The sequence below is a fragment of the Anomaloglossus baeobatrachus genome, chromosome 1, assembly GCF_048569485.1.
Source record: "Anomaloglossus baeobatrachus isolate aAnoBae1 chromosome 1, aAnoBae1.hap1, whole genome shotgun sequence".
Lineage (NCBI taxonomy): Eukaryota > Metazoa > Chordata > Amphibia > Anura > Aromobatidae > Anomaloglossus > Anomaloglossus baeobatrachus.
In genome coordinates, this window is record NC_134353.1 from 779,730,147 (window position 1) to 779,748,396 (window position 18,250).

Below are 18,250 nucleotides of genomic sequence, written 5' to 3' on the forward strand. Positions count from 1 at the left end.
TTTTAGGATGCCACTAAGTTTCCTCAGTGTTTTCTATTATAATAGCTTAGTAAAAATGAGGTTGAGGGTGCAATGCAGAGGTGCTGGAATTGCTTGGAACCAGTGGGACACTAATGAAGTCCAACAGCCACTTTTAGGATGCCACTAAGTTTCCTCAGTCTTTGCTATTATATTAGCTTAGTAAAAATGAGCTTGAGGGTGCAATGTAGAGGTGCTGGAAATTGCTTGGCACCAGTGGGACACTTATGAAGTCCAACAGCCACTTTTAGGATGCCACTAAGTTTCCTCAGTGTTTGCTTTTGTAATTGCTTAGTAAAAATGAGCAGGAGGGTGCAATGCAGAGGTGCTGGAAATTACTTGGCACCAGTGGGACACTAATGAAGTCCAACAGCCACTTTTAGGTTGCCACTAAGTTTCCTCAGTGTTTGCTATTTTAATGGCTTAGTAAAAATGAAGTTGAGGGTGCAATGCAGAGGTGCTGGAAATTGCTTGGCACCAGTGGGACATTAATGTAGTCCAACAGCCACATTTAGGATGCCACTAAGTTTCCTCAGTGTTTGCTATTATAATAGCATACTAAAAATGAGCTTGAGGGTGCAATGCAGAGGTGCTGGAAATTGCTTGGCACCAGTGGGACACTAATGAAGTCCAACAGCCACTTTTTGGATAGCAGTAACTGGCAGCACTCTTTTAAATTAAAATAGCTTTGCAAAAATGTGCAGGAGGGGAGAATGCAGAGGTGGTGGGACTTGCTTGGCACAAGTGGCACAATAATGGAGTACAACAGCAACTTTTTGGATGCAACTAACTGGCAGCACTCTTTTAAATTAAAATGGCTTTGCAAAAATGTGCAGGAGGGGAGAATGCAGGGGTGGTGGGACTTGCTTGGCACAAGTGCCACAATAATGGAGTACAGCAGCCACTCTTTGGATGGCACTAACTGGCAGCACTCTGCAATTAAAATGGCTTTGCTAAAAAGGGCAGGAGGGTACAGTGGCCGGGCTGTGGGTCAGTGTAGAGGAAAGGAAGCCTCACTTTCTATCCCTCCTAATGGTGAAATGCAGCAAGGAAGTCCCTGAGCTTAGCTACACAGACACTGTTATCTGTAGCTGTTAAAAACCGGACCTGACTGTCACCTACGGCTCTGAGCCAGCTGTAACTAGCCCTTAAAAGGGCTGAAATAAAATTGTGTCCCTAATCTGTAGAACGCTGTGTGTATAGCGTACACAGCAGGACCGGTGAAAGGAGCTGCGTGAGAGGTGACTGACACCCAGACGCAGAAGGCAGATAATGCCGTGCTGGAACAAAATGTCCGTTTTTATAATGCAAGGACATGTGACATGGACAGCCTATGACACATGCCCTTGCTTCTCTGGCAAAAAGTCCACTTAGCTGTGTGTGTGTCTGGGATTGGTTGACATGCTGGCCCGCCCCACTACACGCGCTTAGGGAAGGAAGAAAAGAAAAAAGAAAAAAAATGGCCATTATCCCAGCAGCAGTGATCTGAACGCGCAGCCCCCGCACACTATACGCTGAAATTTCATAATAGTGTGAGTCACAGAGTGACTTACACTATTACAGTGAAAAGCCAGCTAGTAATTAGCTAGGCTTTTTGCTGATAGAAGCGTTCTCGAATGTAACTCGAGCTAACGAACTTTTAGCAAAAAGCTCAAGTTCTAGTTCGATCTAGAACACCTCCCAAAATCACTCGAACCGCTAACTGGAGAACCACGAACCATGAACCATGCTCAACTCTAGTCTCTATCAGTTTTGCACATCGAGAGACTGAAATTGTTGCCCATTCTTCCTTTGCAAATAGCTCGAGCTGAGTGAGGTTGGATGGTGAGCGATTGTGAGCAGCAGTTTTCAGCTCTTTCCACAGACTCTCGATTGGATTCAGGTCTGGACTTTAACTTGGCCATTCTAACACCTGGATACGTTTATTTGTGAACCATTCCATTGTAGATTTTGCTTTATGTTTGGGATCATTGTTTTGTTGGAAGACAAATCTCCGTCCCAGTCTCAGGTCTTTTGCAGACTCCAACAGATTTTCTTCAAGAATGGTCCTGTATTTGGCTCCATCCATCTTCCCATCAATTTTAACCATATTCCCTGTTCCTGCTGAAGAAAAACAGGCCCAAACCATGATGCTGCTACCACCATGTTTGACAGTGGGGATGGTGTGTTAAAGGTGGTGAGCTGTGTTGCTTTTACGCCAAACAAATCTTCTTTGTCGCTCCATTGGGAGACCCAGACAATTGGGTGTATAGCTTCTGCCTCCGGAGGCCACACAAAGTATTCCACTTTAAAAAGTGTAACCCCTCCCCTCTTCCTATACACCCTCCCGTGCATCACGGGCTCCTCAGTTTTATGCTTTGTGTGGAAGGAGGCACACATCCACTCATCTTCTCATTTTAGTTATATCGGTTGGAAGAAAAGTGGGCCCCCACGGGGCCCCCGGCATGTTCCCTTCTCACCCCACTATGTCGGCGGTGCTGTTAAGGTTGAGGTACCCATTGTGGGTACAAAGGCAGGAGCCTCATGCCGTCTCCTTCACCATCCCTTAGCGGCTCTGGGAGAAGTGGGATCCTCAGCGGTCATCCAGTCACTGGGACCGTGCTCCCTCCGCAGCCCCTGGGGGAATCTGTCGGACAGGAGTTTGTGTATCCTCATGGACCGGGCCCTGCATCACTAAGGTACTCTGTTCCCCCATGTGGGATTTGCATGGAGCGCCTGCATCCCGGACGCTGCAGCAGCTGCTTATTTGTGACAGCCGGCGGACTTCCGCGCCGACCGCGCCTGTTTGTCGGCCGCGGTATTAAATTTAGTCCCCGGCTTCAATTGCGGCCTAGTAGCAAAACTCCCGTCCCCGGGCCTGTCTATCAGGGATAAGGGCGGCACTGCCGACCTGACGTTGGCTGTGAGGGCCAGGGCTTCCTGTATGTTCCTCCCCCCCTCACTGATCACTGTGGGGACTCCAGATTCCCACACTTTTCTAACGCCGCCCCCGGCTTCTCTCCTCCCCTGAGAGCTCCGGCAGCCATTTCTTTGGCATTCTGCCTGTGGAAGATTTCCTGGAAAGAGCTCTGCAACGCTGGGAGACCTAAGGCAGGGAATCTGGAGGACACACACTCCGCTTTTTAGCTGTCGGTAAGCCACACCGGTCACCCGGTGCTGGTCCCCTTAGGGTGCCGGAATAGATACTATATATATTTATATATTTCTGTTCGGTCGGGCTGTATACCCTTCCCATATACCCTCAGTGATCACTCTCCTAGGAGACAACAGCATGTCGTCCACAAGGAGCAAGGGGGCCAAGACACAGGGTTATTTTGCGACCTGTACCTCTTGTGTGGCTAAGTTACCTGCGGGTTCCACCTACCCTCACTGTGAGCAATGCTCAACCCCTGTTTTGCTTCCACAACCGGAGCCTCGGTCACTAGTGGGCCCCTCGGCTCAGGTAGAATCCCTTGCTCCCCCTGTCCAGGCGGCAGGGACAGAGTTTGCAATTTTTGCTGAAAAACTCTCTGAGTCACTCTCACAATCCATTGCTCAGTCTATGGACAAATGATCTGCCAAGCTGCTTGAAGCTTTGCAGTCCAGACCGGTCCCTACACAGGCCCCGGGCCATGTTGGATCTTCACCCCCAGGCCCCTCTCTGCCCGCGCCGCAGCACGTTCCCAGGGGGGGCCCTAGGTCTCACGTGGAGGACTCCGGCCCGGACCACAGTCCCAGACCGGCTAAGCGGGCACGCTGGGAATCTTCCCCGACTTCTTCACGCTGCTCAGGTTCCCAGCGTGAGGACTCTCTGGAGGACGAGGCGGACGTCGCAGCTCAGGGCTCTGACACTGACGTTGCCCTCAATCTTGATACACCTGACGGGGACGCCATAGTAAATGATCTTATCTCGTCCATCAACCAGGTGTTAGATATCTCTCCCCCACCGCGACCTGTAGAGGAGTCGACTTCTCAGCAGGAGAAACACCAGTTTAGGTTCCCTAAACGTACACGGAGTGCGTTTTTCGATCACTCTAACTTCAGAGATGCTGTCCAGAAGCCCAGAGCGGTTCCGGACAAGCGCTTTACTAAGCGCCTTACTGACACACGTTACCCCTTCCCTTCTGACGTTGTCAAGGGTTGGGCTCAATGTCCTTAGGTGAATCCCCCAGTCTCTAGATTGGCGGCTAGATCTGTGGTATCGGTTGCAGATGGATCATCGCTAAAGGATGCCACTGACAGGCAGATAGAGCTCCTGATGAAATCCATCTATGAAGCCACGGGCGCGTCTTTTGCCCCGGCCTTTGCAGCCGTGTGGGCACTACAAGCTATCTCAGCTTGTCTGGCTGAGATTAATGCGGTTACACGTAATTCTGCTCCGCAGGTTACGTCTTTGACTTCCCAGGCGTCAGCTTTTTCTTCCTACGCCATGAACGCAGTTTTAGACTCTGCTAGCCGTACAGCGGTGGCATCCGCTAACTCTGTGGCAGTCCGCAGGGCCATGTGGCTGCGCGAATGGAAGGCAGACTCGGCTTCCAAGAGGTTCTTAACCGGTTTGCCGTTTGCTGGCGGCCGATGGTTTTGCGAACGTTTGGATGAGATTATTAAGGAATCTAAGGGAAAGGACTCCTCCTTACCCCAGTCCAAACCAAAGAGACCTCAGCAACGACAGATACAAGCGAGGTTTCGGTCCTTTCGTCCCTCCGCCAAGCCCCAATCCTCTTCGTCCAGCAGGCCAGAGAAAGGCCAGAGGAACTCCTATGCGTGGCGGGCTAAGTCACGCCCCCAAAAGGCCGCAGGAGGCACTGCTTCCAAGGCGGCCTCCTCATGACTCTCGGCATCCCCAAACCGCATCCTCGGTCGGTGGCAGGCTCTCCCGCTTTTGCGACGCCTGGTGGCCACATGTTCAAGACCGATGGGTGAGAGACATTCTGTCTCACGGTTACAGGATAGAGTTCAGCTCTCGTCCTCCGACTCGTTTCTTCAGAACATCTCCGCCCCCCGAGCAAGCCGATGCACTTTTTCAGGCGGTGAACGCTCTGAAAACAGAAGGAGTTGTGATCCCTGTTCCCCTCCAGGAACATGGTCGCGGCTTTTACTCCAACTTGTTTGTGGTGCCAAAGAAGGAAGGCTCGTTCCGTCCCGTTCTGGACCTCAAACTACTCAACAGACATGTGAGCACCAGACGGTTTCGGATGGAATCTCTCCGCTCTGTCATCGCTTCAATGTCACAAGGAGACTTCCTAGCATCGATCGACATCAAGGATGCTTATCTCCATGTGCCGATCACACCCGAACATCAACGCTTTTTGCGCTTCGCCATCAGGGACGAACACCTTCAGTTCGTGGCATTGCCTTTCGGCCTGGCGACAGCCCCACGGGTGTTCACCAAGGTCATGGCATCTGTTGTGGCGGTCCTACACTCTCAGGGCCACTCGGTGTTTCCTTACTTAGACGATCTTCTGGTCAGGGCACCCTCTCAGTTGGCGTGTCAAAACAGCCTTTCCGTCGCTCTGGCGACTCTCCAGCAGTTCGGATGGATCATCAACTTTCCAAAATCCAAGTTGACACCGACCCAATCACTGACGTACCTGGGGATGGAGTTTCATACTCAGTCAGCGGTAGTCATGCTACCACGGGACAAACAGCTTTCTCTGCAGGCAGGGGTGCAATCTCTTCTTCGGGGTCAGTCACACCCCTTGAGGTGCCTCATGCACTTCCTGGGGAAGATGGTGGCAGCGATGGAGGCAGTGCCCTTCGCGCAATTCCATCTGCGGCCACTCCAGTGGGACATTCTCCGAAAATGGGACAGGAGGTCGACTTCACTCGACAGGAACGTCTCTCTTTCCCTTGCAACCAAGACGTCACTTCAGTGGTGGCTCCTTCCCAACTCTCTGTCGCAGGGGAAATCCTTCCTACCCCCCACCTGGGCTGTGGTCACGACAGACGCGAGCCTGTCAGGGTGGGGGGCGGTTTTTGTCCACCACAGGGCTCAGGGAACCTGGACTCCGATAGAGTCATCCCTTCAGATCAATATTCTGGAGATAAGGGCAGTGTATCTAGCCCTATTGGCCTTTCATCGGTGGCTGGAGGGCAGGCAGATCCGAATCCAGTCGGACAACGCCACGGCCGTCGCTTACATCAACCACCAAGGCGGCACTCGCCGTCGTCAAGCCTTCCAGGAAGTCCGACGAATTCTGCAGTGGGTGGAAGCCACAGCCTCCACCATCTCCGCAGTTCACATCCCGGGCGTAGAAAACTGGGAAGCAGATTTTCTCAGCCGACAGGGCATGGACGCGGGGGAATGGTCTCTTCACCCAGACGTGTTTCGAGAGATCTGTCGCCGCTGGGGAACGCCGGACGTCGATCTCATGGCGTCACGGCACAACAACAAAGTCCCGGCATTCATGGCCCGGTCTCAAGATCACAGAGCTCTGGCGGCGGACACATTAGTTCAGGTTTGGTCGCAGTTTCGACTTCCCTATGTGTTTCCTCCTCTGGCGATGCTCCCCAGAGTGCTGCGCAAAATCAGGTCCGACTGTCGTCGCGCCATTCTCGTCGCTCCAGATTGGCCGAGGCGGTCGTGGTACCCGGATCTGTGGCATCTCACGGTGGGTCAACCGTGGGCGCTCCCAGACCGCCCAGACTTGCTGTCTCAAGGGCCGTTTTTCCATCTGAATTCTGCGGCCCTCAACCTGACTGTGTGGCCATTGAGTCCTGGCTCCTAGCATCCTCAGGGTTATCTCAAGATGTCATTGCCACTATGAGACAGGCCAGGAAACCAACGTCCGCCAAGATCTATCACAGGTCTTGGAGGATCTTCTTATCCTGGTGCTCTGACAAGGGTTTTACTCCTTGGCCCTTTGCCTTACCCACTTTTCTTTCATTCCTTCAATCCGGAATGGACAAGGGTTTGTCTCTCGGCTCTCTCAAGGGACAAGTATCGGCGCTTTCCGTATTTTTTCAAAAGCATCTAGCCAGGCTTCCGCAGGTCCGCACGTTCCTGCAGGGAGTTTGCCACATAGTCCCACCTTACAAGCGTCCGCTGGAACCCTGGGACCTCAACAGGGTGCTAACGGCTCTTCAGAAACCACCTTTCGAGCCGCTGCGGGAGGTCTCTTTATCACGTCTTTCGCAAAAGGTGGCATTTCTAGTGGCAGTTACATCGCTCCGTAGAGTGTCGGAGCTGGCAGCGCTGTCACCAGGATAAGGTGGTTCTACGTCCGGTCCCGGAATTTCTCCCTAAAGTGGTATCCCCTTTTCATCTCAATCAGGATATCTCCTTACCTTCATTTTACCCTCATCCAGTTCACCAATGTGAAAAGGATTTGCACTCATTAGATTTAGTGAGAGCACTCCGGCTCTATGTGTCTCGCACGGCGCCCCTGCGCCGTTCAGATGCCCTTTTTGTCCTTGTCGCTGGCCAGCGTAAGGGTTCGCAGGCTTCCAAGTCAACCTTGGCTCGATGGATCAAGGAACCGATTCTTGAATCCTACCGTTTTTCTGGGCTTCCACTTCCTTCAGGGTTGAAAGCCCATTCTACCAGAGCCGTGGGTGCGTCCTGTGCACTGCGGCACCGGGCTACGGCTCAGCAGGTGTGTCAGGCAGCTACCTGTCTAGTCTGCACACTTTCACGAAACACTATCAGGTGCATACCTATGCTTCGGCAGACGCCAGTCTAGGTAGGCGAGTCCTTCAGGCGGCGGTTGCCCACCTGTAAGAGGGGGTCGTTTTAGGCGGGCTTTGCGACATTGCACATTGCGACATTGCACGTGCGATGTCGGTGGGGTCAAATCGAAAGTGACGCACATCCGGCGTCGCAGTCGATATCGCAACGTGCAAATCCTTTTTGATACGATGAACGAGCGCAAAAGCGTCGTTATCGTATCATCGCTGCAGCCTCCGACATTTCCATAATGCCGGTGCTGCGACAGGTGCGATGTTGTTCCTCGCTCCTGCGGCAGCACACATCGCTGTGTATGAAGCCGCAGGAGCGAGGAACTTCACCTTACCTGCCGCCGGCTGCAATGAGAAGGACGGAGGTGGGCGGGATGTTTACATCCTGCTCATCTCCGCCCCTCCGCTTCAATTGGCCGCCTGCCGTGTGACGTCACTGTGACGCCGCACGACCCGCCCCCTAAGGAAGGAGGCGGGTCGCCGGCAAGAGGGACGTCGCACGGCAGGTATGTGTGTGTAAAGCTGCCGTAGCGATAATAATCGCTACGGCAGCTTTCACTATATATCGAACGTGCGACGGGGGCGGGACTATCGCTGCAGCATCGGTAACACATTGTTACTGATGTCGCAGCGTGCAAAGCCCGCCTTAGGCTCTTTTTATCGAGGTATTCTTTTACCCACCCAGGGACTGCTTTTGGACGTCCCAATTGTCTGGGTCTCCCAATGGAGCGACAAAGAAGAAGGGAATTTTGTTTACTTACCGTAAATTCCTTTTCTTCTAGCTCCTATTGGGAGACCCAGCACCCGCCCCTGTTCCCTTCGGGCTGTTTGTTCTTTTGTGTACACATGTTGTTCATGTTGAATTGTTCTTTTGGTTCATGGTTTTCAGTTCTCCGAACATCCTTCGGATTGAATTTACCTTAGACCAATTTATAAGTTTCCTCCTTCCTGCTTTTGCACCAAAACTGAGGAGCCCGTGATGCACGGGAGGGTGTATAGGCAGAGGGGAGGGGTTACACTTTTTAAAGTGTAATACTTCGTGTGGCCTCCGGAGGCAGAAGCTTTACACCCAATTGTCTGGGTCTCCCAATAGGAGCTAGAAGAAAAGGAATTTACGGTAAGTAAACAAAATTCCCTTCGTTTGGCATTGTGCCCAATAGTTCAATTTTGGTTTCATCTGATCAGAGCACCTTCTTCCACATATTTGGTGTGTCTCCCAGGTGGCTTGTGGCAAACTTTAAACAACACTTTTTATGGATATCTTGGAGAAATGGCTTTTTCCTTGCCACTCTTTCATAAAGGCCAGATTTGTGCAGTGTACGATTGATTGTTTTCCTATGGACAGACTCACACATCTCAGCTGTAAATCTCTGCAGTTCATCCAGAGTGGTCATGGGCCTCTTGGCTCCATCTCTGATCAGTCTACTTGTTTGAGATGAAAGTTTGGATGGATGGCCAAGTCTTGGTAGATTTGCAGTGGTATGATACTTTTTCCATTTCAATATGATCACTTGCACAGTGCTCCTTGGGATGTTTAAACGTTTGGAAATCTTTTTGTAACCAAATCCGACTTTAAACTTCTCCACAACAGTATCACGGACCTGCCTGTTATGTTCCTTGGTCTTCATGATGCTATCTGAGCTTTAAACAGAACACTGAGACTATCACAGAGCAGATGCATTTATAGGAGACTAGATTACACACAGGTGGCTTATATGTATCATCATCAGTCATTTAAGACAACATTGGATCATTCAGAGATCCTCAATGAACTTCTGGAGTGAATTTGCTGCACTGAAAGTAAAGGGGACGAATAATATTGCACGCCCCACTTTTCAGTTATTTATTTTTTAAAAAAGTTTAAAATAAGCAATACATTTCGTTCAACTTCACAATTGTGTTCCACTTGTTGTTGATTCTTCACCATAACATTACATTTTTTATCTTTATATTTGAAGCCTGAAATGTGGGAAAAGGTTGAAAAATTCAAGGGAGCCGAATACTTTCGCAAGGCACTGTAGAAGAGAGTAACAAGGAAAATCGTTCCTTCTTAGGAACTCTCCAAAGACCCTTCCCTACTGAATACACAGAACTGAGGATGGAAACCATAAGCTCCAAAAAAGGGTGACTTGCCAGTGCACTATTTAATGCAAACTCAGCCAAGGGTAGATAGGACAACCAATTTCCTAGTTATCTGACACAAATATCTTAGGTAGGTCTCTTAAACTCTGATTTAAGCATTTCTGCCCATTGGATTAGGGATCGAATGCTGAGGAAAATACAGATGTATCCCCAGATGAGAACAAAATACCCCCCCAAAATTTAGAGAAAAACTGGGTCCCCCGATCTGACATCACATGATAGGGAACCCTGGGAAGTTTCACGATTTCAGACACAAACACATGAGCTAATGTTTTAGCATTTAGCATACAAAAAAACCCACAGTAAATGTCACTACACACAGGATACACAGGGGTCATGATACAACAGAGGTCCCTGGCACTAGGGAGAGGGGATCAGGGTCACTACCTGCACTCACCTGTGGCTGAAAGCTGCACTACCTGATATCTCTATATGGCTTCTTTCACCCTGTTGTTAACCACATTCCTAAGGCCTTGTTTACCCTAAACTCACCCTGGCTAGTGAGCAGGCCAACGAGATCACTAGTTTACCCTCTACAATACAGAAACACACGGGTAGGAAAACAGACGGGCGAAACAGACATGAAAAGGGAAAACACTCCAGGAAGCTTAAGTGTAGAAACCACCCCTGCTGTACACAAAATGACAAACTTTTTCCAGAGCAGGTTTCTTCCAAAGTGGACAACAATAGAAATGAACAAACAGTTTGTATCACAGGCATAAGCTGATCAGGCGCATGCCCTAAAATAGTGAAGGGGAATGAGCTCAAGAGCCACACCTGAGATTGAGAACTACAGCCAGCAGCCTGGCAAGAAAGGATGCTTAACCCTTACAGCACTGCTAGCAAAAAGATGTTATTCAAGTAACAGAAGTGGATCTGCCAGCAGCAAGGTGCTGTGACCATCTGTTACCAGACTCGCCTGAGGTCTCCACCGGGTGGGACACACTCATGACACATTAATGCTATGAAGTTTAATAAGACAGGGATGTCCCCTGTCGCCCCTTCTCTTCACAACAGCAATAGAACAATTGGCCTGCCTGGTGCATGCCTCTCCTGACATTACTGGCTTTTGATGTGGGTCTTTGGAAAAGAAAATATCTTTGTATGCAAATTACATGATCCTATTTCTGGGAATTTGAGTACATCTATTGGTCCAGTAATGGATCTAATCAAAATATTTGGGAAATGGTCTGGTTTACTCATTGATTGAAACAAATCAGTTCTCCTGCCTGTTGACACTATCCATATAGATTATTCCAGAAAATCTACACAAATTCAAATTGTTCAAAATTTTAAATACTGGGTATGATAGTTTAAAAACTTTTACTCATTTAATTTAATTCCCTTGGTGTTGAAAGTTATAATCCACCTTGACATGTGATGTCGAATTCCATTATCATGGTATGTTAAAGGAAAAAGAAATCAGCTACAATTAGACTTGAGACACTGCAAAGGGGAAAAAAGGCTGGTAGTCTGGTGATTCCTAATACGTGTATTTATTTCTAGAATTCACAGTTGCAGAAGCTTCATGATGGGGTTCAGCTGAACGATGTGGGGTATCGGGACTATTATTCAAAGAAGAAACTAAGTGAAAACTTCCTTTCTCTGTATTGGAGGTTAGATAGCCTAAGGAAAATGACCCATTATGTCCTAATTTAAATATATGTAAAGTCTAGTATAGAGGTAAACATATCTTACGTTGTATTGGTCTTATTGGTTGTAATGAATATACCGCAATGTGGCATATTTCTAGATTATCTGAAATTTATTAACTAGAAGGTTTTGATAAATGGGAATATAAGGGAATTTGTTTATTATCCCAAATGATAAAGGATGTAGCACTTAAAAGCTTAGAACATATTCATTAGGAATTCAATCTTCCATATAAATCCTTTTATTAATATTTATAACTTTATCATGCATACAATGCACAATTTAAGGGTAATGATTTTAATATTGATAAAGATCCTATAGTAAATTCAATTGCTACAGCTATTGAATCAAAATACCTAACTACTGCTATATATAAGCTTTTATTATCTTCATATTTGAATAAATATGCTTTGAAGGTCAAAGTAAATGGGAGGAGGATGAGGTCCCTTTTTTTGTGGAACAATGGAGTGAGATACTAGAATTAGCACCTATTTTATCCTTATCTGTATTGCAGAAGATGTCTCAAATTCTTCTTATCCATAGAGTATATGGGTACCGTCACACTTTAGCGAAGCTCCAGCGATCCCACCAGCAATCTGACCTGGTCAGGATCGCTGGTGCAATATTATAGAAAACCCCGGCACACAGATGGAGAAAAAGAGAATATCCAGTCAAAGTTGCTTTTAATATGCTGGTGTTTTATTCGTGAAAAATTCCATAACAGTCAGTGTGTGGCATAAAGGCAAAGTGAGGATCGCTGGTGCGTCGCAACATGGTCGCTGGTGAGCTGTCAATCAGGCAGATCTCACCAGCGACAAGTGACCAGCCCCCAGCCAGCAGCGATGCGTGGAAGTGATGCTGCGCTTGGTAACTAAGGTAAATATCGGGTAACCAAGCGCTTGGTTACCCGATATTTACCTTGGTTACCAGCACACACCGCTTAGCGCTAGCTCCCTGCATTCCTAGTCAGAGTACACATCAGGTTAATAAGCAAACCGCTTTGCTTATTTACCCGATGTGTACTCCGACTACTTGTGCAGGGAGCAAAGAGCCGGCACTGACAGCGTGAGAGCAGCGGATGCTAGTAACCAAGGTAAATATCGGGTAACCAAGCAAAGGGCTTCGCTTGGTTACCCGATATTTACCTTGGTTACAGCTTACCGCAGACTACCAGACGCCGGTTCCCTGCTCCCTGCACATTCATATCATTGCTCTCTCGCTGTCAAACACAGCGATGTGTGCGTCACAGCGGGAGAGCAACGTCCAAAAAATGAACTGTGTGTAACGAGCAGCGATCTCACAGCAGGGGCCAGATCGCTGCTCAGTGTCACACACAGCGAGATCGCTAATGAGGTCACTGGTGCGTCACAAAAACCATGACTCAGCAGCGATCTCGCTAGCGATCTCGCTATGTGAGAAGTACCCCTATGAAAGGCTGAATATTTTGTTCAAGATTGGAGAACCAGACACAGATGCATATCCAAGATGTCGACTAGATTGGGCATACCTAAATCATATGATATAGGAGTGTGTGTATATGTAAGATATTGGAATTGAGTATCCTCCTTGATGGAACATGTTTTTTGGATACATATACAAGTAACTCAAAGAATAAATATACTCGGCCTACTGGGAGATTGCATTGGTTGAACTTCTCTTGTGGCAATCGCCATTTATAAGGTATTGTTCCAAGCTAGAGAGTTATTGGTTCTGCACTAATAATAGGAAGATATGGAGGACTAATAGCATAAAAAGAAAACATGGAGGGCAAGAGAAACAAGAACCAGAGGCACATACACAATCCATTAACTCATGTTATCTTCCTTACAGGTGTGAAAGACCCTTTCAAACCTTTAAATCAAATATAGACATGTCAAAATAGCCCCAAAATATATGGTTGTGGGTGAAAAGCTGGTGACCAGCAGTCTGTTAACTTTTTTTACTACTGTGTAGTCATACACCAGATGTACAGTTTGTTCAATGTTCACTGTTTTTTTCCCTAGCTCCATGGCAAAGCTGTGAATTTATCCAGATTTCCTTTAAAATTGCTGCTGCATTCCGTATTTCTGTTTTTATACAGACTGTAACAGTCCTTCATGATTGGCTGCACTCATGTATTAAAATAGCTATTATGGGAAAGGCTGCCTGGCTGCACCCAAGGTCATGTGAGCCATCTTTGGCTGATGTAGTCTTTACAATGTGTAAAAAGGTGGTGGCCATTTTAGATGATTGTTGTACAGCAAACCACAAATATGTGAAGTTGCCGGGTTGGGCAAATCGCATCTGATAGATTCACTAATCTCTAGATAATTTTTTATTATTATTATTATTATTATTATTATTATTATTATTATTATTTCAATAATAAAGCATTGTACAAGGGCAAAATATGTTTGTTTTTTTAACTATTTTTCTAAATACTTTGTTATCTAAATGGGTCTCATACAAGGCAGACCTAATGGCCATTGTTATGCCTACAGCTTCTATGACAATTTCTGTCTATAAAACCACTTTTATGAATATTGAAAAGTTAAGCATCCAAGATCGCAGTTAATTCTCATCCCAATCAGCAAATCACAAGTATGTGAAGTTGCAATGTTAGGCAAATCGCATACATAGTGTCACAAATCTATAGCTAGCATAGATTATAATTATTATTATTATTATTATTATTATTAATTTAATAACAGAACATTGTGCACGGCTAAAATCTATTTTTTAACCACTATTTTTCTACACACTTTATTTGATCTAATTGGCTTTCATACAAGGCAGACCTAAGGGCTATTGATATGCCTGAAGCTTCCATGAAAATGTCCTTCTACAAAGCCACTTTTGTGAATACCAAGAGGTTAAACATCCAAGATTGGAGTTAATTCTCATCCCAATCTTTAAATGTATGTTTCAGCTGTATCTTTTTGCCATCATTTTACAGTGAGGAGTTGTATTGAAATAGAACTGGTAAGCCATGTGCATACAATGCATTTTTGATGCGTTTTTGGGTGTAGTTTTGTCACAAAACAGCATGCCTATCCTTATGCCAGCAAATTTTCAGATTTTGTGTTATACTGAGCCTGATGATGAAGAGACCTGAGCAGTCTTATAAGCTTGCTATTTATTACCATCTTTTCAATTAACCATTAAAAGGTATCAACCACTGAGGACTCTCAGTTCTTTTAAACAATTTTTTTCTCTCTACAGGCTAACAAAGGTATATTTTACCTGTAGCAAATCAATGAGAATTCTGAAGTGTTGTGCACATGTTGCTTATTTTCCTCTTGCAGATTTAGTGCAGAAAATGATCTGCAGCATGTCAATTCTTTCAGCATTTTTGCCAGCGTTTTTCCATCTCAAATGCATGAAAAACACTTTCATAAACGCACTGAAAATGTGGTAAAAATGCACGATGCACAGTGCCAAGAGATGCAGATTTGGTGCAGAAATTTCTGCAACCAAATACTCAGCGTCTGTACATAGCCTTAATGTAGTGTGCAGTGAAGCATTTTCCCCTTCTCTATATTGTATATTAAAAGAATGTTTTATACTTTTATATGTTTGACTGACATATGCACAAATCCTTATTGTTCATGATCATGCAGATTTCTTAAAGAAGTTTCATATTAAAAAAATCATAAAAAGTTCTGATATGGCTTTACAAAATCATATTTATGGAATTTACCCCTGAATATGTGTCACACTGGACCACTGTGACAATATTTTGTATATTTCAGCACTATCTAAACCCTTTAAGTGAGTTTGCAAGGTCTACTGCTTCTTGGATGAATTGCTGTTCACGGTTTACAATAAATGATATACAGTTGACAAGAGCATCACCGGAGGAGTGCAGATTTGTCCAAATGACTTGTTAAAATGAAATCTTTAAGATGACCAAATATACTTGGTCTACTACACATGTATGCCTACAAGAAAGTGAGAAGAATATATTAGGGAGTGAATGTGCCTAAAACATTCAAGAAATTAAAAATCTGCATGAGATTTGATGGTAGGTGATAGTATATGTGGTTACCACTGGCTTACCCAGGACATAGCCATGAAGGTATAGAAATGACAGCTAGAATGAAGCAATGAAGAACAGACTGCTAAGAAAAGAAAAACAGGACTAAACATTGTTACTGAGCAGGTAATGTTTAACCAATACCTGTATACATTATAAGAACAGATTAGACATTAAATGTATAAGGCTGTTAGAAGTGTCTATTGTAGCATGTTTTATCATGTATATTCAGCATCTCTTTTATTGCTAATTATATTTTATGTTATGTATCTATGTCATGTATATCCTTGGGAAACGAAAACTAAAATCATCTTTTCTCTTTCATGAATGGAATGGATTTCTATTATTGTCCTGTTCAATCTTGAATAATGGTTACATTTCAATTATGCCTATTTATACAATTTTCAAGTACAGGCTAAAACTGTTTCATTGATATGGCTTCTAAAGCCTATTATGATATCCTATGCCCTGTTGCACTAGAAAAGCCTGCAGCTGTCTAAAGCTTAATTATGCATGAATGAAAGCCCAGATGCTTGGCCAATCATGCCTCAACAGAGTGCTTTTTCTTTTTCATGTTTGTTTGAATAATAATTGGATAGATTTATATTTTCGGCTGCATACCATTTCTTCAGTACCCTATTATTTGCTGCCATTTTAGTTATTTATTTGGTTCTATAGGTTTTATTTTAGATATGTTTGCTTACTGAGATGTGTGTTAAATCCAAAATAAGTGATTAATGTCTTTGTCAAATGTTATTAATTTCATTACAAATCAAAAGCAATGTCTATTCATCCCATATTACTCCAGATGGCTGGATGCTGAAATGTGAATAGTTAAGCAGTGTCTGGCAACTGAGTTAAAACAAAGAAGGCTCAGTGCCAAAGATCCAGAAAGAGAGGTTTGTACAGTCAAGCGGTAAGTTAAACACCTGGTGGAAGATGTTAATGAAGACCTTGAATTTATGGCCATGATAAGTGTTTAATTATAAAAAAAAAAACACTTTCCAGGACAACGTGATACAGACAGACCTTTCTTCATTTGACAAAAAAAATTAGGGCAAAGGTATTCTTTAACCTAAAATATTCCAGTATATAAAGGCATATTTTTTTTCAATATCACTCACTGTAACCAAAAATTTGTTTATGTTATGAACTTATGATATGTCAAGAGCAAATTTTAAATAATGTTATAAGTGCTCAGATTTAATGTGTTATCGCTATGATATTTCACCAATGGCTGATTGGATGTGGCCAGTAGAGATGAGCGAACTGGTCCCGGTTCGGCTCAAGGCCGGTTCGCCGAACGGGGGTCCCGTTCGAGTTCGGTTCGTCGAACGTTCGACGAACCGAACTCGAACGTATAGGCTATAATGGGAGGCAATCACAAACACATAAAAATGCATTATAAATGTACACAAAGAGTTAATAAACATTGCCATAACACTTACCGGTCCTCGCGATCCCTTCTGCACTCTGTCTCCTGCCGCTATTCCATCCGATGATCGCTGAATCCTCCCGGTGACCTGCACTGCCAGCAGAGATGCAGGACCTATCGTGACGTCAAAATAGCCATGTGACCAGTCACGTGGCTATTATCTCATTGGCTACAGACTGGTCACATGACTATGACACGTCATGTAGGACCTGAGAGTGCATCTCTCCGGTACACGGTGCACATATGTGTATCGCCGTGTACCGGCGACATGCTCTAGCACACGGTCGACTCCCCGTTCCGTTAGGGACCGGCTGACACAGCCGGTCATTAACGGAGATCACCGTTGCCATAGCAACGCAGTTAGCGGTGACGTCACCGCTAACCGCGGCTCCGAGAGCACCGTTGCTATGGTAACGCGTCTGTCAGCGTTACCGCTAGCAGCCAGCACTGATCACTCACGGAGTGAAGGCTGCACGCTGCTTCCCGATTGTAGTGATGATTGTAGTGAGGATGGAGGTTCCCCAGCCCCAAGTGATGAGCTGGTGAACCTCATCCTTCCTCACTACAATCGTCACTACTACTACAATAGTGATGATTGTAGTGAGGATGGAGGTTCCCCAGCCCCAAGTGATGAGCTGGTGAATCTCATCCTTCCTCACTACAATCGTTACTACTACTACACTAGTGATGATTGTAGTGAGGATGGAGGTTCCCCAGCCCCAAGTGATGAGCTGGTGAATCTCATCCTCACTACAATCGTCACTACTACTACACTAGAAAGAAAGAAGACGGAAGAGCAGGATCGTGGAGGGCTGACAGGGGGTAATAAAGATGGAGTCTCTAATGTGTCTGTGTATTTATTTCTATTAAAGTATTTTTTCTCTGTGTGGTGTCTTTTTTTTAACCCTTTATTGGAGATTCTTAATGGCCGGGTCAAACGTGCCTGACATTAAGAATCTCTGGCTTAATACTGGCTGGTAAAACAAAGCCAGTATTAACTCATGATTACCCAACAAGCCACCCGGCTCCAGGGCTGTTGGAAGAGTTGGATACAGCGCCAGATGATGGCGCTTCTATGAGAGCGCCATTTTCTGGGACGGCTGCGGACTGAAATCCGCAGCAGAGGCGCCCACAAACCTCGGGTTAACCTGTGCTGCGGATTCCAATCCCCAGCTGCCTAGTTGTACCCGGCTGGACACAAAAATAGGGCGAAGCCCACGTCATTTGTTTTTTAATTATTTCATGAAATAAGTGAAATAATTAAAAAAAACGGGCTTCCCTATATTTTTGGTTCCCAGCCGGGTACAAATAGGCAACTGGGGGTTGGAGGC